The sequence below is a fragment of the Oryzias latipes genome, chromosome 15, assembly GCF_053564925.1.
Source record: "Oryzias latipes strain Hd-rR chromosome 15, Olatipes_Hd-rR_3.1".
In the NCBI taxonomy this organism is placed as follows: Eukaryota; Metazoa; Chordata; class Actinopteri; order Beloniformes; family Adrianichthyidae; genus Oryzias; species Oryzias latipes.
In genome coordinates, this window is record NC_136251.1 from 6983142 (window position 1) to 7007834 (window position 24693).

At 41.0% G+C, this 24693-nt stretch overlaps 2 long non-coding RNA genes across 2 annotated transcripts in view; one reads left to right on the forward strand and one right to left on the reverse strand.

The window, feature by feature from the left end:
* The first annotated feature begins 11255 nt into the window (after positions 1-11255).
* LOC144984197 (uncharacterized) overlaps positions 11256-24693 on the forward strand; it is a 95076-nt gene continuing 81638 nt past the window's right edge. The window contains exons 1-2 of the long non-coding RNA XR_013647916.1: positions 11256-11934; positions 12326-13582. This is a non-coding gene — a long non-coding RNA (uncharacterized LOC144984197). The remainder of the gene's footprint in view (positions 11935-12325; positions 13583-24693) is intronic.
* On the reverse strand, positions 11940-14340 carry LOC144984196 (uncharacterized). The gene is made up of 4 exons (XR_013647914.1): positions 14046-14340; positions 13155-13335; positions 12946-13075; positions 11940-12770 (listed from the first exon to the last, which is right to left on the reverse strand). It is a non-coding gene; the product is annotated as an uncharacterized LOC144984196 (long non-coding RNA).

Here is a 24693-nt window from a genome sequence, read left to right on the forward strand (position 1 = left end):
TGGAATGATTTCGCGTTTTTAAAATCTTGTCAAACTGAAAAATATGTTATTGTAAAAAAATGCATGATACCCCATGCAGGTATCAAAGAGCCCGTTCCTCCTCTCAAACTACTTTTTAACGGGTTTCTTTTCCGTCAGGTTAGACTTGTGGCCCATAAAAGCACCAGGAGATAGCAGGATGGGGTACAGAAAGAGGTGACATGCTCATTAATATACAGTACGATGGCTCACAGCCAGAAGGTCCTGGTTCAAATCACACCCTTGGGACTTTTCTGTGTGTACTTTGCATGTTCTCCTCATGTATGTGTGGGTTTTTCTCCAAAAACATTCTTTTTAGCTTCATGGGTGTCTTTAAATTGTCCCTAGATGTGAATGTGAGTGTTTGGTCCTGCTACAAACTGGTTACCTGTTATGGGTGTACCCTGCCTTTGCCCAACAGTAGCTGGGATAGGCTCCAGCAACCCATGACCCCAAAAATGACTCAGATCTATATATGGATTGTCCAGCAGTTGCTTTCCTTCTTTTGTCCCTTTTATTTCCTGATCAAGTCTTGTTTCAGGCTTTACAGACAAGCAGCTGTTGATTTTTCCAGATGGTTCAGTCCACTTCAGCTCTCGGTTTCTTCATGAGAGTGCAGTCAATAAAAGTAAACCAAAATGTTTCAAGGTGTGGGATGAAACTGGGTTCCACAGTCCATGGAAACAGTGGTATTTAGCCTAAAAAAACTGAAAACAAGACCAGTGTTGAAATATTGATCAATGTATTCAAAGTCAAAATGAAAGAAGCATCTGTATGACATAAAAAAAGCTTCACCAGAACAGAGAGGCAGAATACAAGCGATCTTCAACAGAATATCTAGACTGGAGAATTAATTTTATCACTAGAGGGCAGTATAACATAAGAAGCCATTTGACATGGCTGACAACTGTGTGTGCTTGTTTGTGTGTGTGTGTGTGTCAGTATTTGCCTTTTTCCTGCTGTTTGGCACACTGAGGTTTGTGTTTCTCTTTCAGTCAACACAACACACACACTTCCTGGTTTTCTTTCCCACTCTGCTCATTAGCCCCTTCATTTTGTCTAAGATCCTGCTCTAAACTGCTCGATTTCTATAAAAATTCAGCAGATATTCTTTAGGTAAAAAATAAAATAGTTTCACAGATCACAGCTTTTGGTTTAATTTGTAAAATTTCAATTTCTTCCTTAAAATTACATTCAATCCATTGGTAAAGTGCTCTGTGATTGAAGCAAGACAAGCAACACAATCTTTGTACAGTAGAATATACAGTGCAGGGAAAAAAACCTTTCCCCTTTTCTCTTTCTTCTGCAAATAAGTCACTTTGATCATTTAGATGATCAAACTCATTTTATAATAACTCTAAAATAGCCTGTTTTAAAATAAAATTACTTTAAAAAAATCCTTTCATTTTTAAAAGCTCCGGTTTAGCTACGGATGTTGTGATCCAATTTAGTCCAGCTCATTCCAAAAAAAAAAAAAACCTCTAACAGTTGCCTGTTAGAGTAACCATCAGATCACATTGAAGGGTTTAGGTGTAATCCCTGTACTGAGCGAGCAAAGATGACAGTAGAGACCTAAACTCCCTCTGAAGAGAGGGCCAGGAAGAAACATCCTTCAGATCCAGACTCCATTAGAGCAAATATCAGCTTTGATCACATTTAGTTTTACTTTGCTTATCAGAATTATTTGAATTCGATTTTACCAACATAAATAGCCTGAGCCCCCACATCTTCGTCTTCGTCAGTCGGTTTTCTTCTCCAAGTACTCATGGAGTCAGACCTGATGGAGAAGATCCTCTTTAAGTGGGTTTACATTGAAGACAGAATCAATGGAACTATCTGTGTTTTCTACGTCCTGAAGCAACAGAGCAGCCTCAGACCATCACACTACCACCACCATGTTCAGCACGTCGAATCTTTTCCTTTCTTTTAAAGTAAATTTTAAGATGAATGTTTATGTTTTTAATCTTTGCACTGTTATGTATTGTGATTTTAAGGCATTTTCCTGTTTTGTGAAGCACTTTAAATTACTTTGTGTACGACTTGTGCTATACAAATAAACTTGCCTTGGATGATGACGTTTGTCCATCATTTAAACTGAAAGTTATTTAGCTTGAAGCGACACATCATCCAATCAGCAATGTCCCTTCAGTACCTTCCTTTTCCGGTTTCTCAGTGTGTTTCGTTTTTTCAACAATTTGTTTAGCTTTCTGGAAATTAATTTTGTCTTCCAAAATTCTTTTTCCTTTTTACATTTAGGTTTTCTGACGTTTTTTTGTCTGTTTTTAAATTGTCGTTGGGACCTTTGAAATGTTTTGTGTCGAGTGATTTGTTGATGTGATTTGCTCTTCAGGGCCACCGATAATGGGGCGCAAACAGTCCGTAGAATATTTATCCAAAAGTTTAAATGGTAATCCGGATGTTTTTGTCAAATGTGTGAGGTGTTCTTTTACGGCTGTAATTTGTTCTCCTTAACGTGTTCAATGTATTCATTTTGTTCGCTCTCTTTCTTCTTGTTAATTCATGAACTTTGACCTTTTAAGATGTGCTTCTTTTATGACCTCATAGATGAGCTCTTTTTGTGTTCTTGAAATCGTTTTAGATAGCCGATCACATTCTTTTTCTGCTATTCCATTCCTTTGGATTATGATTTCCAACTGTGTCTTTATAGCTCTTTCAGATTGAAACATGTCAGTGATTTTGTTTTCTCCTCTCTTCTTGAAAACCTTTAATGTTTTTTCAGTTTTTTCACCTTGTCAGACAAACTCTTGCTAAAAGGATTTTTCTGTTCATTTGGTCGGTTAGGAGTCAGATCAGGATGAGTCCAACAAATATTTTCATCAAATGTTCTAAAGGGTTAAAAATGATATCCAGGCAGTGAAAAGCAGATTTAGATTTAAAATGTAAAACTGCTGTATTTACTTGCTCACCTACATGGCATTTGGTTGATGATGTGGGCCATTAAAGTGTTACAAACATGTAAAAGTATTAAGAAAAATAATTTTATATAGCATTTAAGGTCATTTAATTTTAGTAGACGTTATAAATTTTGTTTCCTGGATGAAATTTTTAAAAGCAAATTTGTATGTCTTAATATTTGAACATCATGCCAAAAAGACATCATGTTATTTAAATAAAGTGTCATTTACTTTTGCCAATTAAAATTTTTATTTTCTGCTCCTTATAGTAAAGACTCACTTCAATGAAAAGTGTTTTCAGTGTTTTAACATGTTCTTGTGGCATTTTCTAATGATGGAGAACATTTAGAAAGAAACTTGTCAAATAACACAAGAAGACACAACGTGACATGTGATATTGGTGACACCTGTGTGTGCTTGTTTGTGTGCATATTTACCTTTTTCCATTTTCTTTTTTTTTTAACTTGTCCTGTCCAACAGCTGGGCAAACGGATGAGAACTGAGGGCCTCTTGTGTTGGACATATTTTACTTTAACAACAGGGGTTATGGATCTTCTGACAAACCAGAGGTATGTATGAATAAACCACCTTTGTAATCGAGGCCAAACTTTATTTAATTTAATCATATTTGAAAATCTTTTGTGTTGGACCGGATGGTAGGAGGGAAGAAGAGAGAGAGATATTAGAGAGTGGGGGATAGGAGGGTGATTATGGGGGGGGGGGGTTAAAACCATGAAGCAGCATAAAGCAACAAATTTCTGGATATTTATAATCATTGCAGTGAGGTTCAGATGTAATACAAGTCTATAAGGGCGGGGTCTGTCCACACACACACTCAAATGTTATAAACATATCTGTTGGCTCCAAAAATGTTCAGATGTCAACATGTACACAATAAAAATAATGTTCACACACGCATACTTATACATTCAAACCAAGTAGTGTGAAATATTTCATTCAATCACCCAAAATATTTGTGCAAAGGTGAGCGTACACCTGCGCTCAAGTGAGTGTTTATGTAAGGGTCAATGGCCGATTGTGTTGCTTGTCTTGGTTCACTTACAAAAGCAATACATATTAACCAGTTTTAGTCCTTAATTCTTGTTTTTTTTTGATTTGGATCACTCTTCTCACAAAAAGCGGACTATATATTAACATGATGCGGCGCAATGGACCACTGCTGCAGTCAAGATTTGGCGATATATATATGCTGATCTTTCCGATGGGTTGAAAAAAGCATCAGTTCAGAGAGAAAGTTCACCTCTAACTTCTTGTTTTTGTCCAGATGATGAAGCAAAAGGTTGTTTTAAAGAAGTGGGCGCAGTGATACAAAACATTTAAGCTAATTGACTGGAACTTCTTTTTTCACCGTGCAGTTATCAGGTTTTAATCCACCCAGCAGCCAATCAGAATCGAGTATTCAACCGGACCATGGTATAGGTTCTTCTAAAATGGATGATGGAATGTAAAAATAGGGAGGGAGAGTGCCCAGCCATCCCCACACCAAGACCCCCGCCACAGCAGTAGCGGCAGCCAGAACCCCCCAACACCCTTTTGCCTTTTTTTCTGCTGTTTGAAAGAGGAACACAAACCTCAGTGTGCCAGTCAGCACAGCACACTGAGGTTTTTCTTAGCATTTCTGAGGAATTCTTTATTCAAATCAGGATGAAAAAATTGCTTTTGGAAAAATACTGTATTTGTTACACAGAAATTATGCTGGGTCACAGTCTCCCTGCTCTGCTCTACTCTAATACATCCACTTGCAGACAAATAGATCCATAAACATCTTTGTTTTCCTCGTTTGACTCAAAATGTGTGGCTTTAGCTCCAATATTGCTCACCATTTTTGTTCAATGTTAATGTTAATGTTTGGTTGGGTGTGAGAGGGGCTGTAAGAGTAGGGAGTATGGGCTTACTTTGCGCCAACAGTCTTACCCACAACTCAGAAATACATTTGTAATGAGCTACTGCTGCTCTGCAGAAACTATGTCTTATAAAATGACATTTGTTTTTCTAAAATTTTGGCTGAAACTGTATAGTTATAAGACCACTGATAACGCTTTGACAGTAGATGAAAAGATTATTGGAGTGGGAATTTAAGGATTTTTTCTATTTAGAGCAATGCAAATCTCTAATTTCCATTTATGTAATGACTTGGAGTAACCGTCAACAGTCACAATCTAATTTTAAAACAATTTAGTTTAACATTTAGAGCTTAGTCTTATTTTTTTTTTCAATTAACGTGTGTTTCGTGGTTTCAAGTCTTTTGAAGGAAGTATGGTCTAGTGTTTCCAGCTGAAGTCTGTCCTATTTAAATTTTACAAGATACCTAAACTTTCACTGAAAAGTGGATGTTTAAGCTCCCAGGAAAACAACACTTCACCATCAAAATACACAGAAAAGCACTTACCTGCCTCTCAGTAATCAAAGGGAACAGTTGTGAAAAAGAAGCTGAAGGTGGCGGACAGGAAAGGGCTACAGAGAAAGATTTCTGAAGAGTCACTGGAAAATGGAAAAGTGAGAGAAATCACAGGAGAGATGTTGCAGAGATGCTTTTGATGTTTGATATGTATGTGTTGTGATGTTCCACATTGTAAAACCTCACCTGGACACATCTCCCTGGAGCTTCACATGTCTCCTCTCTTCTGTTAGGTTGTTGATTCATTTCTGTTCCACCTTGTGTCCTCATGTTTGTGTGTTTATAGCATCTGGAAGGTGAAAAGTTGGAATTCCAAACAGGAGTCAAGGCATTGGCTGTTTTCTGCCATAGGACAGAATAAATCTGCCACTGGTGTTGGTCAGGTTTACTTTACTGGTCAAGTTTTATTCGACCAGGTTTACACATTTATGTTATTTGAGTATGAATGACTTTCTGTCATATTTTGATGCAGGATTTGACATTATAGGTAACGTTTAGTGGAATTTTCCTGATACCGCAAACTTGGGGAGAACCTCCCCAAGGGAAGTAAACTTCCCCAAGTCCAAAAAGAAAAACCAAGTTCTGCTAACTCCATAGGACCCTCCAGCATTGTTGCAGGTGTGAAGAGCTGTCAGGTTCATTTCAACAGGCTGCTTGATGAACAGCACTGCCCTTTGTTTCTCATTTTGTTCTTAAATTTCACGCACAACAACTTTAGCTATATAGACAAAATTTGAGCTTCATAAATTGTGCAGAAATTATGATCTTTTTTTTTTTGCAGTTGATGTGATTGTTTTGAGGTTGAACGATAATGCAGAAAATGAAAACCAGTCTGTCTTGTGACACCTTTTGGTACCCTCCGGTTCGGAGACCTTTGGGTCAGTTCCGTAAAAATGTGTACTCTCTGGGAGTTTTAAGAAAGATTTCAATCATTGTCAATTGCTCTTTGCTTTCTTTTATGTCTGTCAGATTTGCTTTTTAGATCTAAATTTGGCAAAGACGAAGGAGAATGCCTCATGTCAGCCTGCTGGAAAGTATCAAGGCTGGGGAAACCTTAAAAACTTTTAACAGCAGCCTCAAGCCCCATCTTTTTAACACACCTTTGTATCAGTCTCTTTCTGGATACCACTGATACAGAAATCGCACTCAGAGTTAACATAACTACACTTTCAGCTGTTTTGTAAAAAAAGTCTATACAAAGTCTGAGTGTCTCAATTTCTGCTAATGCTAAAGCAAAGAAAGTTCTTATATTAATTTAAAACTTATAATCAAATACAACTTTTCTTTAAATGTGTAGACTTCAAAATTCTAATGACTGAGCTGTGTTTCCAGCTGAAGTATACTATACAAACTGTTAAAAATAGGTGTATAACACAGCTATGTGTTACAAGAGAAATATTTTATGTCTTCTTTTAGTAGCAAACCCTTCATCCTATTATTCCTCAGACTTCTGGAGGCCAGAGAAGGCCATCAAGCGTGAAACCTGACCTCATCTACACCTCCTGTGGTTCGTCTGTGTCTGACTGCCAGTTTAGCACAGCATCTTTTGCGAACAGCTGGAAGCTGTAGGGCTAAATACTGTGTAACCTTGAGGAGTTTGAAGTTGGAGTTATGTATGTCTGCACCCCTGCAGCGGGTATAATTTAACTGATTCCCCTGAAGCACATTACCAATGCATTGCAGGCCAGCATGTTTGACCCAAGCCGTCAGACTAACAGCATGTGGCAGGGAATCAGAGGAAAAATCCAGAGGAAAAACAACAAATAGCTGACAAGAGTGATCTTTTCATCTTAACAAAAGAGAGAGACTAGGGACAGGGAAAAACTGACTAGAAAGATGTATTTGTGATAGATGAAGAAAGAGCACAAAAATATCTGTTATAACAAAGACGGCTCCAATATTTTTCAAACAAAAAGCCTTGGACTAAAATCTCACCTTAAATTCAACCTGTGCTTTTATTTACTTAGAAGTTATCTAAGGAGATTGTTGTAGTTTTGAAACCATCGTAGGCAGTGGGGGACAATTCTCTATTGACCTTTCAACCTTTTGGCTGCTCCTTTTAGGGGGTTTCACTACAAATTATTTGCCCATCCTCCACAATGTCCTCCTTCACACCAACCACCCTCATGTCTTACCTCTCTACATTCATTATCCTCCTCTTGGGTCTTCCTGTAGACCTGTTTCTCAGCATCCTCCTCTCAACGTGTCCAAACCATCTCCATCTGCTTCCATGCATTCATCTCCAGAACATCTCCCATGATCTGTTCCTCTGATGCATGCAGTCCTGATCCTTTCCATCCTGGTCACTCCCAAAGGGAACGTTAACATCTTCATCTCTGCTGTCTCATGTTCCGCCTCAGAGTCTATAAATCAATGACATGGCTGCTTTCGCCAGGTGCTTCTAATCAATACTGACTAAAGGCTCTGAATACTTAGGACCACGTGATTTTTCAGCTTTTCCATGACCATTGTTTCAATGAAAAAAACAACAACAGATAAGTTACTGTAAAAATAAGTCATATAGAACAAGCTATCAAAGTTAGTTCCCCAGGCCAGTTGTTTAGTCCAGCGGTACTCATTACGTTGATTGCAATCGGCCTAGATCCTGGGCCATCAAAAATAAATAAACAATAACTAAGAATACCTTTAAAAAAATGCCCTCAGCCAACCATCATCCTCGTTGTGAACTACGTCACTTGATTGACATGCAGAACGGCCAATCGAAGAACCTCTGATCCATCCGTCACTGCAAATGCCTGCTTGACTACACCAAGCGCAGTCTGTCTTCCATTGGACAGCTTTTGAGGACCAGTCCGGTCCGCTGGAGCAATTATTATTATTAGGCACGGGGCCGGCCCATATGCCTCCTCGATGGGAAGTGAGACAGGGACACTGAGCCAGCTGTGTCGCCGTAGGCCACTGCTGCAACGTCGCTGTCCTGCCTGGGGGATCCGAGCTCATTCAGGCGGCAGTGTTGTCCAGAAGCACCGCCGCCACAGCCACCGCTCACCCACCACTTACATAACCCATTAGAAAGCTCAAGTGGGCAGCAGGGATCCACCGCCGTTTTGGGGATACTTGCCTAATCCTGCCAATAGTCTATGCTCGTCTCAAAGAAGCCTATCTAATCTAATCTAATCTAATCTAATCTAATCTAATCTAATCTAATCTAATCTAATCTAATCTAATCTAATCTAGGAAGGCATGGATCTGATCCAAAAAGCCGTTGAAGGCAAAATGACAGAAAAACCTTTTATGATGTTGCAATCAGAAAAAAAAAGTAAGCCCCAGGTCTTTGTGTGCACCCAAGTAGACATCCTTTGGAGGTCAGTTTTGGACAAAACAAACAGATGTCAGGACAAGGGTACTAAAGAAAAACATCCATCCCATCCATTTTCCTAATCCACTGAATTCATTTTGGGATCACAGGGTTGCTGGAGCCTATCCTAGCTACTGTTGAGTGAAGGCAGCGTACACCTTGACAGGTCGCCAGTCTGTTGAAGGGCCACATAATCATACTTTTACATCTCGGGACAAACCTATGAAGCATCGTTTTGGACTGTGGGAGGAAACTGGAGTGTAGAAAACCCACACATGCACAAAAAGAACATGCATGCTCCACGAAGAAAGGACCCAGCCAGGATTTGAACCAAGCACTTTTCACTACGATGCGAAATTGCTAACCGCTAAACAACCATGCAGCCCCAAAGAAAACAGCAACAACCAAGTGTTTATACACAATAAATGATCAGTTAATCCAGTGAGAGTGAATGGAGGGCACTTGTATTACTCTTCCTCATTTTCTTCTGGAGGGAAATGGAAGATGTCATAGGGCTGTGGGGAAAAAGGTGCAGCACTGTTCTGCATCATTGGTTCAGATCCACGGTTCCTCATCATTTATAATGGTAAACATTTCAAATGTAAAACAGATTAGAGTTTTCATGAGAGAAACTGGGATAGTTCCTTTCTACTCAATATGCAGGGGGCAATAGTTCATGGCTCAGGTGATATATTAGCAGAATAAGGATTTCAAAACAAAAGTATTGCAAAAATGGGACTGCACCCTTGAGGTTTGCTTATAGTTCACTACTTTTATGTAAATAGCTTTATTGTTTCCTGTCTGATGAATGAAAATGTGTTCAATTGATAGAAATATCGAAGCCTCAAAATTAAACTGATCCTCCGAGGCACTCCATGGCCCAAACCAGACAAAATGGTAATTTGATTTTTCTGACCACTGCTATGAGGGTAAAAGTCCAAAACAATTATATATCTGTTATTATCTTATGGTCAAAAAATATGGGGGAAGGTTTTTTGTGTTCCAGTGGTATTTTCACACTGGCCCAGCAGCTGCTGTTATCATGTCCATATTGTTTACACAGTCATGGAAATTGATGTATTTTAGCACTCAGCTTTAGACAGGTTTACGTCTGTTGAAGTCACATTTATGTCTGAAAGCATTTGTGTGTCTTTTCTTCCCTTTAGAGCACCGATTTTATGGAAAACTTTTAAAATAATGCAAAAATGAAGGATAGTGATTAATGCTTTTAGATGGGGCTTGCTGCAAATGTGAAATTTGAAAAGGGGTATTGTAAGACCAAGGAAAACAGTTTGGTGACAAATTAAAATGGTGACTTCTAAGATTGAAAAAGATAATAATGATTTTGGAGTGTCTAGATTTGTTAAGCATATGAACTAATAGCATAGTAAAATATTAACTTTTGTCATCGCAAAACTGTTGAATGAATTGAGTACGTTTTGGTACTGTAACACATCCTAAATTAAAAGCGCCTCCTTAATTTGGTTGACTTAATTTAGTTGTACAATTTCAGACTGTTATTTTATTTATTTTTCAGAAAAAAAGGAAAACAGTTTAATGGATACTACAGAAATATTATAAGTTTTATATTTAAGTGTGAAGCTACCGACACATCAGGCAAATGTCGCATGTTCAAGAACGTGATTCTTGAATGCATATTTAGCCCATGGTAGGCCTGCACAATATACCGCAAATGTATCGTTATCGCAATATCCAGCTCTGCAATATACATATCCCAAAAGATGGCGAGAATCGCAGTAAATCGTAAACCTTAAATGCTTTAAAACAATATTTTGGCAGCTTGAGGTATTTAATAAATCAGATAAATCCTTTTATGCATTTGACCAATTGGATGGACGGCTTCAGGTTGTTGACCAATCGGATGGATGGCTTCACGTTGTTGACCAATCGGATGGAACCCTTTAATGTTAGATGTTTGTCACCTATGTCAACGAGGGTCATTTGGAGTATATTTTTTTAAACTGTTGCATTGAAATTGGAATGGTAATTTTGGTTATTTTACAATTTGTTTATATACCACAAATTATATCGTTATCGCGATATTAATCTCTAATATCGCATATCACGGGTTTTCCTCATATCATGCAGCCCTAGCCCATGGTGTTCACACTAGACAAGCAGGGTGGGGCATGTTCTTTTTCTACTTTTTACTGGCGTGTCTCCACCATCTCATAAATCTTCCTTTAGGCTTTTTTTCCCCACACATCTACTTCGATAAATTGAAGACTTGGCATCATAGAATTCCAGTCGGACATTAACTGCAGTTATGAATCCATGGTCCCTTTTCAAAAGCTGCCACTCTCATGAATTAAAAAGAACACTACTAATATGTCACTACTGAATTAGAGGTTTTGATTGGTCAAAGTTCTACTAGCTTAACTTTCACTGCGCGTTCAACACCTGCATATTTTGTACATAGTGCCCAAATACATAGGAACTTTCATCGGTAGACTTTTAAATATGGAAGCCCTAAACGTGCATAAATGTACATAAATCTAAACCCACATAAATGTTTACATAGACTTCATTGAAAGCGGTCACTTGAACATCCTTTGCAGAGTGTGGTGTGAAGTTAGTTAGGCTGTGTCCGAATTACCGCCCTAACCCCTAACTACTAAAACCCTATATAGTACGGCACTATATAGTTCTCTATATAGTTCTCTGAATTTTCAAAGCAATTCGGACACCCGTGCTCACTAGTTTTCTCTTTCGGGTGTTTTCAAATGGCGCTCCGCACGAAAACAAAGTGGCGCATTACCGCCACCACCTGGTCTGGAGGGGAACTACTTCTATTTAACGCCGAGAATGCCACCCATTTGTCAAAGTAAAAATATAATAAATATAAACATTTTATGATGACTATTTATGAATCTGCCGTGTTCTGATCATAGAAAACGTGGCTGATTTATAAATAATAAAATTACAAACACATTGGTGTAGCTTTTATGTATTAGTTGATAAATAAACCCTCAAGTCATTAGTCCATGGCAATATTTATTTTTGTGCCGCTGAACGATTTACGGGCTCTTGCGAGGAAGCATTTTTTTTCTGTAGTTTTATCTTCTACGTTACTGAAAATAGCTTTATATATGAATCTGTCCGTGTTCCTGGCAATGACTCAACCGTTTTTGTGAGATCAAACCAGAAACGAGCAGATATGCAGCATCACAGGACAGCAAGGAGGAGAAGCAGACGTCTCAGAAGATTTCCTCTGGATGCCCCTGACCAGACATGAACAACCTGTGAGTTAAACTTAAAGTTTTTTTATTAGTTCAATTTAAGCATTTGTTACTAATTGTGCTCAAGGTTACACAGTCTGCTGGGTAAGAGTTTAACATTCTTTTTCAACACTGGACTATGAACTGTATAGTCTAACTACATGAAACACTTGTGAGATCAAAGTTTAGTATTTTTTATTCAGAGTCAATCCATATCACTTGTTTAAAACAAAAATACTTAATTTTTAAATATTTATATAAAAATCCAAAAACCCAGCCAAAAAAAAACCCACGAGATTTTCCAGCATTTATAAATACGTCATAAACTAAAATGTAAGACATTAGAATAAAATGTAACATTCAAAAAAATCAGATTTAATTTTCTCAATGAAATAATTATTTTTCTATTTTACAGGGTCTTCCATTTCTCTACTGCTTTGCCAACATAAAGGTGTCTGTCGTGGCCCTTCACGCTGACGCTCAGTCCGACACAAGACCAGACCGGCAGACCCGCAGATCGGTTGACCCGCAGGACCATTGAGCATCTGGTGGAGCAGCTTTGGGTTCCTCACACTCTGGGGGGTGTACAGGAGACTGAGGTCCTGGTGTTTCTTTTCTGGCTGGCGTGTGGCACATCTTACGGTGTGGTAACCAGGGCCTTTGACATGCCACGGTCCACTGTGAGCGACGTTGTCCACAGGACGGCAGACCGCATCCTCCAGCTGATGAGCAGGGTCACCCAGCATCCAGTGGGAATGAACTACCATAAGTCACCTCTGGTTTTTTAGCAGCTCGCTTGGTCTTCCACCTTCCAAAAGGTCGTAGGGAGCATTGATGGCTGCCACATAAGAATAAAGGCCCTAAAAGAAAATGCAGCTTGTTATTTTAACAGGAAGCTTTTTTATTCCATTCAACTGCAGGCTGTACGTGACTAATGCCAAATTTAGAGATATTTTTGTTGGGAATCAAGGATCAGTCCTCAGTTCACAGGTTCTACGTAAAAAGCCCAATTTATGTAAATCAAACATTACCCACCTGAAGGATCCTTTTTGGTGATGGTGGGTATCCCTCATTGCACATCCCATCACGCTGCTGACACCCTACAGGGAACACACGAGGAATGCGTTTCAGGCCCGTTACAACCAGCACCACGCCAAGGCACGCTCTGTGGTGGAGAGAGGATTTGGCATTATGAAGATGAGGAGGAGAGCAATACTTCTGGCGTCACTGGAAGTAAAACCAACCTTTGCAATGAAAATCATTGCCTGCATTTCAGTTCTGCACAATCTGTGCATCAGGGAAGGGGACTGCTTGGAGCCACAGATGTTGAGCCACACCAGGAACCAGTAGGACGGGTAAAGTGGCGTCCGTCTGCGAGGACAAATCTCTGCTTTCCTTTTAGCTCCAACTGTGACACACATGACTCTAGAAGACCAGGATTATTGTTAAGATGTATAAAAATAAATGTTAACATAAAACGAAAATGTAAATATGTACATTTGATATTTATATGAAAATTCTTTTGAGATTGTTAAAAATGGCTCAGATTTAAATAATGCATGTAAATAATTCATTTTTGTTACTGCATTTATTAAACAAATTGCAAAAACAACGACGATGTTACATTTTGTGAACAATATTTTAAACTCAGGTAAGCTTAACAGACTCTCCTGTCACTCTTTGTCCCTTCGTGCTCTCTCCTCTTTCAACAACCTTTTCCCCAACATGACAACGATTACAGTTTAATGATAAATAAATACAAATCTGATCAAGTGTCTCTACTCCCATCCGGCACGAGCTTGACTGATAACAAACAGGCTATCTTTCTCAATCCACAGATGGATCAGATTTTCTTTATCCTCGTCAGTTCCTACATATATAAACACATTTAAAAAATGTGTTAATAACTTATGACTACGGTTAGAACTCACTCGTTTTTTTATGTAATATCAACAGCGTTTGTTTTTAGCATTCGGCGCTAATTCGCGCTAGCGTTAGCTTTAGCATTACCGAAATTGATGAGCTTCCAAACAATGTAGATAGTCGATTGAGGAATATAACACATTAAACACATCATCTTACGTATTTACAAATATATTTTACAACAGATACTTGATACTTTTAAATATACTTACATTTTTAAGTCCTCTTTCTCGCGCAACCGTCCGCCATCTTCGAATAATTCAAGCGCAGTGTATTGTGGGTCACACGCAATGCATTCTGGTATGAACGCAGTGCATTCTGGGCAATATTCGCCGATCGAGTGAGCATCGATCCACACTGGTTTTTCGTAGAGAATTCTGGGAAATTTCTAGTGCACATGATTTTTGAAGTGTAGATTCGGACAGCACTACAAAATGGCGACCGCACTATATAGTGCACTATATAGTGGTTAGGGCGGTAATTCGGACACAGCCTAAGACTGAGTGGTGCTTCTTCTTCTGCATTGCTGTCAGAAGAAAAACATTCATGCACACATCTACAGTGCCCTCTAGTGGTAGTTTTTGCTGTTTACTTTTTAAAAATCACATGTGGTTGCACTAGAGCAGGGGTGGGCAAACTAAAGCCTGGGGGTCATAAACTATTTAATCTGGCCCACCAAACTGGAATAAATGATTTTAATAACCCCTATTAATGTTTGATTTCCCTGTAATTTGTAGTGTCTCCCAATGGTTGGCGCACTACAAATTACATTGAGTCTTGTTTAGGTGCAGAAGATTTTGTGGTTCTTCTGGTGTTCATGTGTGTTTTCCGAGTTGGACAGTCATTTTTCAGATTTTTCCAATGCCACATGAACGCAATAATTCTTTAAGTTTGTGCTTTTCCCTGAGGGACATCAACCCGATGGTGCAATTGGCACTGAAATGAGAAGAGAAGTCACAGATTTGAAATGAAAACTTCAAAATGTTCTGCATCGAAATACTCATATTAATTTTCAATCAAAACGAAAGCATGTTTTGTGCAGATTCTGTCATTTCTTTTTGAGGTAAATTACCAGAACACTCCAGGTTGCTCCTGGTCTGACCCTTCTGTCACAGTTTGCCCACTCCTGAAGTAAAGAATAATTTTAAAAAAACCTGCAACACACTCTGAAAAATAGAGTACTTTGAAATGCAATTTTAAGTTTAATTTTTTTTATTCACGTCTTTGCATGTGTTTATAGACTCTTCATTGAAAGTGTCTTAAACACCCCGGAGTGGGGGGGCTCTGTGGCTTGGCAGCGGGGTGCCTGCCACACTGGAGACCTCCTATTTTACCTGCAGCACACACACATCACACCCACACCATCATGCATTGATGGGGTCGGGGATGGGCGGCCGGTCTTCTCCCGCCTGGTCCTCTCGGGGCTTGTGGGTATCCTGTCGGCTGCGGTGGTGGTCGGGCGTGCGGTGCTGGTGGGTCGTCGGCCGGAGGGGGTTACTGCGTGGTGACGGGGGGCAACCACAAGATTGCAAGTATGTGTGCGAGAGTGCATGGGTGGGACGGACCTGGGGGCTGGCTTGCTGGGATCCTCTGGGGCTCCCCCTCACCATCACAGAGTGGGGAGGGCATTGGGGGGGTTTGGGAGGTCAGATAATATAGCGGGTTGGGAGGGTTGTAGAGGGCAGGGTTATGGGGGGGGGGGGTGGAGCTGTGGGTGCGCGGAGATCACTGGGTTGCTTGGGTCGGGTGCCGGGGCTGGCTTGCGGAGACGGGGCGTCGGTTGGGTGGTGGACGGCTCATGGGTTCTCGGGGCCCTGGCCTCGTCCTTGGCCTTTGTCTCGGTGTCCGGCACCTGGTAGCCCCCATGGCTGCCGCAGAGCTAAGCGCTCCTGTCCTGTGGCCTGGGGGCCCGGATGCCGTGTTCGCCTATGCCTCTGGGCACCGGGGGGGCCTTCTCTGCGCCTGGCTGGGTGGGTGGGCGGTTCCCTCCTCCCCCCTCCCGGGCTGCTTGGGTCCCGATGCCGGGGGCGCTCCTGGCCTGGAGGTCTCCCCCCCCCTCCTGGTCTGGCTGGTCGGGCTGGCGAGGATCTGGTTCCCCTTATGAACACACGGTTAACTTCGGCAGCATGCATGTAACTCCAACCCCACGTGCACACTGCCACACTGCTCCCTGTCTGCTTCATCCCTCCTCCTAACCCACAGTGTATTAATGGACAGACATTTTCCACTCATCTTCGTGTCAGAATTTCATCTTTGATGTAATATTTGTCTTTCCAGCAGATCTGGTATAATTGTTACAGCTTAAAATAATAACTTATTCAAATCAGTACTTGTATCCCCCACTTTTTCACCTCTCTTCCCTTTACTCTCTTCCACCCCCCCCCCCCCACACACACACACACATTCTTCCTCTCTCCCTCCCCACGCACACTAAATGTAACTAATAAATAAAAGAATAATACAACAAAAAAGGGGTTTATACAAATCTACACTCTGGTTTCTTGAAGTTCTATAACCTCTTTTTGTGATGGTAAAACCTGTCCAACACAAATGGCCTTCAGCTCTAATCTGTTTGCTCAGCTGTTGGACAGAACAAGTTAAAAAAGAAAAAAGAAAATGAAAAGGAAGTGTCTTGAACGTATTTTGCCGAGGGCAGTTTGAACGTAGCTTCAGGGTTCAGGTTATAATCAATGTTTTAATATTTTCTCATGGTATTCCAAGTAGGTGTATGACAGAGAGAGGAAAAGCAAGATAAGGTGAAAAAAGTGAAAACAAAACAATCAAGGGAATGGTCATTCATTCATTCATTCATTCATTCATTCATTCATTCATTCATTCATTCATTCATTCATTCATTCATTCATTCATCTTCTAACCTGTTTTTCCCTTTCGGGTTCATGGGGCTGCCGGAGCCTATCCTGGCCACTTGTGGGCGAAAGGGGACATCCAGGTCACATGTCTGTTTAAAGAAGACAAGGGAAAGGTTAAAGAAGGATTATTTTCTTTTCAGTTTTTACACTGAAGGTTGCTTATTTGGCAAAGCGATTCAGGTTACAAATTAGGTGACGGTTAGTCTGAGCATTATAATGTTCGCCTTTAGAATTCTGAAGGAAAGAATCGGGTGTGCATGGCGGATTTCATCTCAAAGGCAACCATCTTTGGGCTCTCTGTGAGATGCGCCACTGCTTTTAGCTGTCATTTCCTCCATTGCCCTGGAATAAAAGCAATCAAACCTCAATCATTGTTACAACCCACCTACATCAGTCAGCCCTAGTTGTCCCGTCTTACAGTAATACATGTTCCCTCTGCTGCTGTCTAAAATGATGGTCCAGCAGTAATAATGTCGGCTTGCTGATGCAATCTCAAGAAAATCTCCTTTTGTTATAATATTTGGATAATTCCTTCAGGGTGGAAACAAGGACTATCCAGGCATTACATGAGGAGTGACATCGAAATCATTCAAACAAAAAAAATGACAAATAGATCGCAGATTTGCCAACCTATGAGGTGAACTAATAGTATTGCAGTGTGTCTATGCCTGCTGTTATAAAGCATTTATCAACGTAACAGACTTGTAGCATGTTTGAGGCTTTAAACTGCTTTTACCCTTGATTAACTAAGGAAACATAGGATTTAGAGGCTTTCTCAAGGGCACACCAACACTAAGGTACAAATTCAAACCAATAACGTATGTAAGAACAAACGACTGCTCTACCCTCTGACATAATTTTTTATCCGTACAAAAGATTAATAATATCCAGTTTATTTATATCCATCAGCTCACAAGCAAAGTTATGTAAAGATGCTACACAAAAAGCAAAAAACACAAACATCAAGCTTTATCATAATCCAGTTCATTCTAGATAATTCCATTATAGCCAGATTGTTTTGTGTACTGATGACCTAAGACTTCAGTGTTATCAGCAGATTAAACTGAAGGATTTTCAGTCCAATCCATGGTGAGGAAAAGAACCAGTTAAAGACTCACTCCAACTATATTGTAATCTACTGTAAAATCCTTCCTAGTGATCTTTTAATCATGATTTTAGCAAAAATCAAAAAGCCTATTTTGTATTTTAGGACATATTAGAAATTCACCTATAGGTTGTGGGTGGGAAGTAACCCGACGCTGATATTCCGGCATTCCTTTGCTTAATGTTTACAGTACCAACTACCATTTGTTTTTCATTTCTCATGTTAGCATGCTTTCCACACGCATAACATGTGCAAGTTGGGTCAAGTAATGTATAGCAGTTCAACGTCTCCTAAATGATCCAGTTTTTTGTATACTATGGCTGGGGTTCCACTTATTCTCAGTTTCTGTCATGATTTCCTTAGCGTGGCGGACCCAAGTGCTGGAACCCAGAGAACGAGACAGGTAAGTGACAGGTAAGAAGGTTATTTATTATTTTCTCCAAGGAGGTCCGCTGGTCCGAGGGTGACCAGCGTCTGTGGTTGGTGGCGTGGCTGGAGGTACGAACGCGGTTGGCGTGGTGGAAGTTCTCCAGCGGTGCTCCGTGAAGCGGGTCCTCAGTCAGACCTGGACAAGGCTGGGAGCACTGTGAGATTCATGCTTTTTGACTTTGCCAGTGCTTTCAACACCATTGAAACCGTCACTCCTGGGGTATAGCTGGTGAAAATGGGTGGCGGACCAACATCTGTGCACATGGATACTGGACTACCTCTCACACCGACTCCAGTAGGTAAGGGCTTGCTACTGTGAGTCTGAAATGGTTGTCTGCAATACGGGGAACAGTTTTTGCTAAGTTTATGTTCACTGTTTACACCGTAGATGTCATGTTTAACACAGGATCGTGTCACCACAGACGTTCTCTGATGATTCTGCCATCATCTTCTTGATCACAGATGACAATGACAGAGATTACAGAGAACTGATCCAGAACTTTGAAGCTTGGTGCCAGCAGATTTATGGAAGGAAAAGCAAAAGAGCTGGTGGTGGACTTTCACAGACTCTCACACTCTGCATTAACACAAGTGAACATTCATGGAGGGGACATTGAGAAAGTGGACTCCTACAAGTACTTTGGTGTTCATCTCAACAATAACCTGGATTCGTCCTGTTAAACAGACGCACTGTATAAAAAAAAGGAGAGAGCAGACTCTTTTTGTTGAGAAGAATGAGGTCTTTTGGAGTCCGGGGATCAACCCTTAAGACCTTTTATGACTCTGTGGCTGCATCAGCTGTTATTTATGGAGTGTTCTGCTGGTGCAGCAGCATCTCAGCAGCAGACAGGAAGAAATAGCTAGTCGGGAAGGCCAGCGCTCTTCTGGGGCTGCCTCTTGACTCACTGCAGGGGGTGGGAAAAAGGAGGATGGTAGCCTCCTTTTTCCCATAATTCTTGATGGAGAACGACGACTACCACCTGTGTGACACAGTGTTGGCTCTAAGCAGCTCTTTCAGGGACAGACTGTTACACCCTATGTGTCTGAAGGAGCGGCATCGTAGATCGTTTCTACCTGCTGCCATGAGACTTTATAATCAGAGCAGTTTCCAGTGGACCCAATGAAAACTTGTTAATTTGTTGTTTCAGTCACCCTACTCTATGCTGTAGTTACTTTAAAAGTATTTTATGCTTTTTTTCTGTCTCCATTGCATTTTTTTTCTTCTTTTTGAACAGTACATATTTTTCCTGATTTATTATTTCCATCTGCAATGCTAACCTCATCTCTTATTTTTATCTATGGTTATCTGAATAATTGTTCATTGTTGGAATAATGTATATAGGTTATCTCATATTTGCTTATTTTATGCATCACCTAGCTATATATATAGGTGATTTAATCATGTTTGCAGAAGTGTTTGTGTGTGTCCAAATCTGTTTCACAGGAAGGTGGAGGTGACACCCTTGGGAGAAAATATTTATCTTTGCGTCTTTTTAGCATTCTCCTGAGAACCTGTGTCTAAAATGAATTGAAGGACACTCTGTGTTAGTTTATCTGTGAGAAACGGCTTTGCAGGTCCAGAGATGATTTGAGAAGACTGTGGAAGGATGGACATGTTGTAATAAATGCTTTCTGATAGCGCTGCAGCTGTGTTTTTATCTGTTTCCCCTCCTTAAAGCTCAGCGCATGTGTAACTGAGGGTCAACCCAAAACAACTTATTAAAAGAGGACTGCAGCAGAATTTGCGCCAGAGTGGAGAGAGATTGTTTACTGGGTAGATCTCTGTCTGCTCTCCTCGTAAAGGCACCTTTGTATGTTGGTCTTTCCTTCCTTTTTGAATTGTTATGATGTTGCAGGTTGTTTTAATCCAACATTAATTTGGTCCTTCGAGCCGGATACCAACATACCCGAGAATTTCAGCAAGCGTGGTGGGCCCCAGGAGACTGTGGCCACAGCTGACTCCTAGGTGAGTCAACCCTTTGTTGGAGCTGGTGCCCATCCCGTTGGCTAGAGTCCAAAAGGTTGACAGTATACCAAAGGAGAAAGACAACTGAAAAAACGGCAGAGTCCTGTAAAATTCCGTAAGTACGGACGACGCACTATTTGGTTGGATGGCGGAGTCTGTGAGATTCCGTGTTTAAAAAGAAGTAAAGCCCTGAGAATTCTAGACACTATCAGGCAAGGACGCCGGGGTCCTGGAAATCCCGAACCATTTGGTTGGACGGCGGAGTCCGTGAAATTCCGTGTTAAATAAAATAATGAAAAGAATACATATATGTATGAATAGATATGATATAAAAAATCCCAGTACCATAACTTTCAGATGTAGGAATTAAAGATAATTAAAAAGCCGGCATTTATAAATAAGTAAAGTAAAGAGTGTGTGAATGTTAATGTGATTTTGTGTGCAAATCGCCGTATTTGCTGTTTGTTTCTTGTTGCTGTGTTTTGTTGTTGTTGTCTTTAGAAAATCGCTGAATTTGCAGCTTGTGTTTTTTGAATTGTTATGATGTTGCAGATTGTTTAAACCCAACATTCATATGTCATGTAAATATTGTTTTGGTGCCTCTGGCAGACTCCTCCCCCTCATCAGCTACACCTGGTACCACTAGCTGCGCCTCCTCATCCTCGTCAGCCTTCAGACTCTTAAGGAGACCACGGACCTGTCATCACCCCCAATCTAACGGCCAGGCCGAAAGGGCCAATCAGGAGCTCGAAGCCGCTCTGCGCTGTTTGGTGGCCCAAAACCAGGGTGACTGGTCGGACTACCTCATCTGGATTAAATACGCCCATAACAATCACCCATCTGCTGCTACGGGTATGTCACCTTTTGAAGCCTCATTAGGATACTCACCACCCTTGTTTCCTTTTCAGGAGCTCGATCTGGCAGTGCCCTCTGTCCAACTCCATCTTCAGCGGTGCCAGGACGTATGGCACCAGGCAAGGGCGGCTCTCCTCCGCACCAAGGAGAGCAACTGCCAGATCGCCAACCGTCACAGGGTGGTGAGACCCTCCTATCAATCTGGTCAACAGGTGTGGCTTTCCTCTAGGAACATTTCCTTACAGGCCACTTCCCGTAAGTTGGCTCCTCGCTACATTGGACCCTATATCATTGAGCGAGTTATTAACCCCACCTGTGTCCGCCTCAAGTTGCTGGCCGCCCTCAAAGTGCATCCTTCCTTTCATGTTTCCCAAATCAAGCCTGTCCGCCAAAGCTCCCTTTGCCCACCATCTGCTTCCCCACCACCCGCCCGGCTCATCGACGGGGCCCTGGCCTTTACGGTCAGTCGGGTTTTGGACGTGCGGCGCAGGGGCCGCGGTTTCCAGTATCTGGTTGATTGGGAGGGTTACGGCCCGGAGGAGCGGACGTGGATCTCCCGCTCCCTGATACTGGAGCGCCATCTCATTGATGACTTTTTTCTCGCCCATCCTGATCGTCACCCTGGACCGCCTGGAGGTGGTCGTTGTGGGGGGGGGGGGGGGGGGGGGGGGATACTGTTACGGTGCCTCTGGCAGACTCGTCCCCCTCATCAGCTACACCTGGTACCACCAGCTGCGCCTCCTCATCCTCGTCAGCCTGCAGACTTTTAAGGAGACCACGGACCTGTAATCGACGCTAGTTCATTGTACTCCTACGGTGCATCTCCTGGCCTCACCTTGATTCTCGTTCATGCCTTTTGCCCCTCGACTAATTACCTTGTCTTTGTGCCACTCCAGGATCTCGCCTTCACGAGGAACTCCTCTGGTTGCTGTCCACTTCTCGCTCGTCTCGCTCCATTGCTCCTCTGGCTCCCATCACGGATCACACGGTTGTCGCCGTCAAGACCCTCCAACCTCCACCACTGGCCTTCACAGAAGAACCTGGGACTCAATACTATTCCTGCTGCCAAATTAAATCTATTTTCTACCTACCTCAGTGCCTATCGAGTCTCCTTCCGGGTTCCAGCACTTGGGTCTGCTAAGCCTGCTAGTCATGACAAATATACTAGATTCCTTCTTTTTTTCATGAATCTAAATAATCATCAATGAGTTACAGTAGTGTAGCATGTAAATATTAAGTCTTTTAATGTTTTCTATTCTGTTATTATGATTTGCCTTTCAAGATCAAATGTCCATTCTTTCTCCCATGTTTTGTTAAATAAATTTCTCTCAAAATTTTGACATATATGTGTATGATAAGTATATATATATATATATATATATATATATATATATATATATATATATATATATATATATATATATATATATATATATATATATATATATATATATATATATATATATACACACAGTATAGTTTGTCAACCTTTTTTTTTTGTTGCAACTCCAAAAAATATGGTATATCCCATGGAGCATGCTTGAACTGTTTCAGCTCCTCTCATCTGTAAAAAGGTCTTGCCCTCAAGGTCCAGGGTCTTAAAAATGGGACCCCATACCTTAAGAGTATTCTGTATGTGTTATTAGCATCTTACCTAGTTCTCCTTACTATCAAAGGAAAGGTAAAAACATAAATTATAGCCTTTTAATAAAAAAATGTCAATGTCTGACTATTCTTGCAGAAATTGCATTTATAGGGCCAAATGTCATATTTTTATCAGGTATTTTCTTATCTTTAATCTATTTTTACATTATATATATCTATTCTATATCTCCATCCTCTTTGGTCAACTTTGTCGTTGTTTTCCTTCCCTTTGCTCTTCATTTGCATACCCATCTCTGTCTCCCCGCTATCTTCCCGCTGTCTGAACTCTAATCTAGTTGTCAATCATTTTGTCATTGTGGTTCCAAAGTCACATTTTCTGGGCAGCAATCCATTAGCAAAGGGCTGCTCTTCTATTACCTGCCAAATTATCAAGCTGTCCCTAAAATGAGACTGGAGAATGGGGACACCAGGCTCTGGTGGACAGAGCCATCCTGACAGCGGGGAATCTATCCACCCTGTCACACACGAACAGTTATTGGGGATGTTTTGCGGCTTAATTGCTGTTAAACGTATTACTTTTACACGGTCAGCTGTCAGCGCTTGAAAAAAGCAAATGTTTCACAGTAACCTAGGACTGAATAGTTTCCCCAGAGCCTCGCTGACTGTCCATCATGTGGGCGATCCAAACACACTGATCACAGTGTAATCTAAAAGTTGCATAAAAGCCTTAAAAAAACGAGATGCAGAATACAAAGATTACTGGCTATGTTTATAAGACCAATCATGTAATGGTGAAGTTGGTTATCTAAAAAAAAAGTCAAATCAGAGCCTCATTGTTCAGGCATCTTCTTGTCTAGTTTTACACTTAAAAAGTCAAAAAACCGGAGAAACAAACCTCAAACCATTGCCACTTACAAAGACAAAATGTAAATGTCTTTAGCAAAAACCACACCCACTATTGCCTATTTCATCCTTTTTTTTATCTCCTTAAATATGTACATAGACCTGTTTGTCAGCCTCAGATGACCAAAACATCAAATGGTTGCTATGGAGATAAAACCAACAGACAAGCCGCCGTTTAGGAAAAAGTGCAATTTATTTATTTTTTTGGGCAAATTAGTCACATGCAGCTCTGAGCAGGCAGGCAGAGGCAGAAGGGGGGCAGTCAGTGAGGCTTACACGTGGACTTTGACAAAGATTCAATTAGCAGCTGCTCTGACAGTGACGGTGAGTGTAAAGAAGGGCAGTGGTGGGTAGCGCCTGCGTGCCTGTGTAGGTACGATAACCATTCGGCCTGCAATAACCGTTCGGGATCCTTTCGACTGAGGATAACGTCGGGCTGCTCGGGCGGTTCCTTTTGTAAGCTAGTTAAAGTTTTTTTCCCTCCTAAGTTTAATTCAATTTTTTTCATGTTGCCCAAATTCACAATGTCTCAATGGGCTTCGTAACGGTAATTGTAAGCTAAAACAAGTTGTGTCGGACATTATTCTTTGTAGTGTTTATAAAGAGATTTTGCCACAACCCACTTTGTAAAAAGATCTGTGGCTGTTTTAATGAACCTGCTGCTCCGCATAAGCGAACCGTGTCTCTGATCAGAGCAGCTGGAGTCTCGTAGCTTCGTGTTTAGAGGCAGGGAAGGTGCTTTGTTATAGTGTGCGGTCCGGAGAAGGGTTCGGACTGCAGTCCATTCGGCTGCAAATGCACTTAATAATAATCATAACAATAATAAAAGCACATTCAGAAGATAATCTCGCTCCATGTCGGAGCTCTGTTTGTTTACAATGGACTGCATAATATCTTTTTCTATGGTAGTGTCGTAATTTGCCCAGACCAATCACTATCTGACATGTCATCGGCCCAATGGACAGCCAATCACATAGAGTGAAGTCAGCACTAGTCGAAGGACCCCGAACGGTTGTTGCAGGCTGAATGGTCATGGTACCTACACCATAATACACTACTTGTGGCTTTAATTCATGATTTTTCAATCACCTTTTTTAACTTCAACTACTACAACAAAACATTAGTTT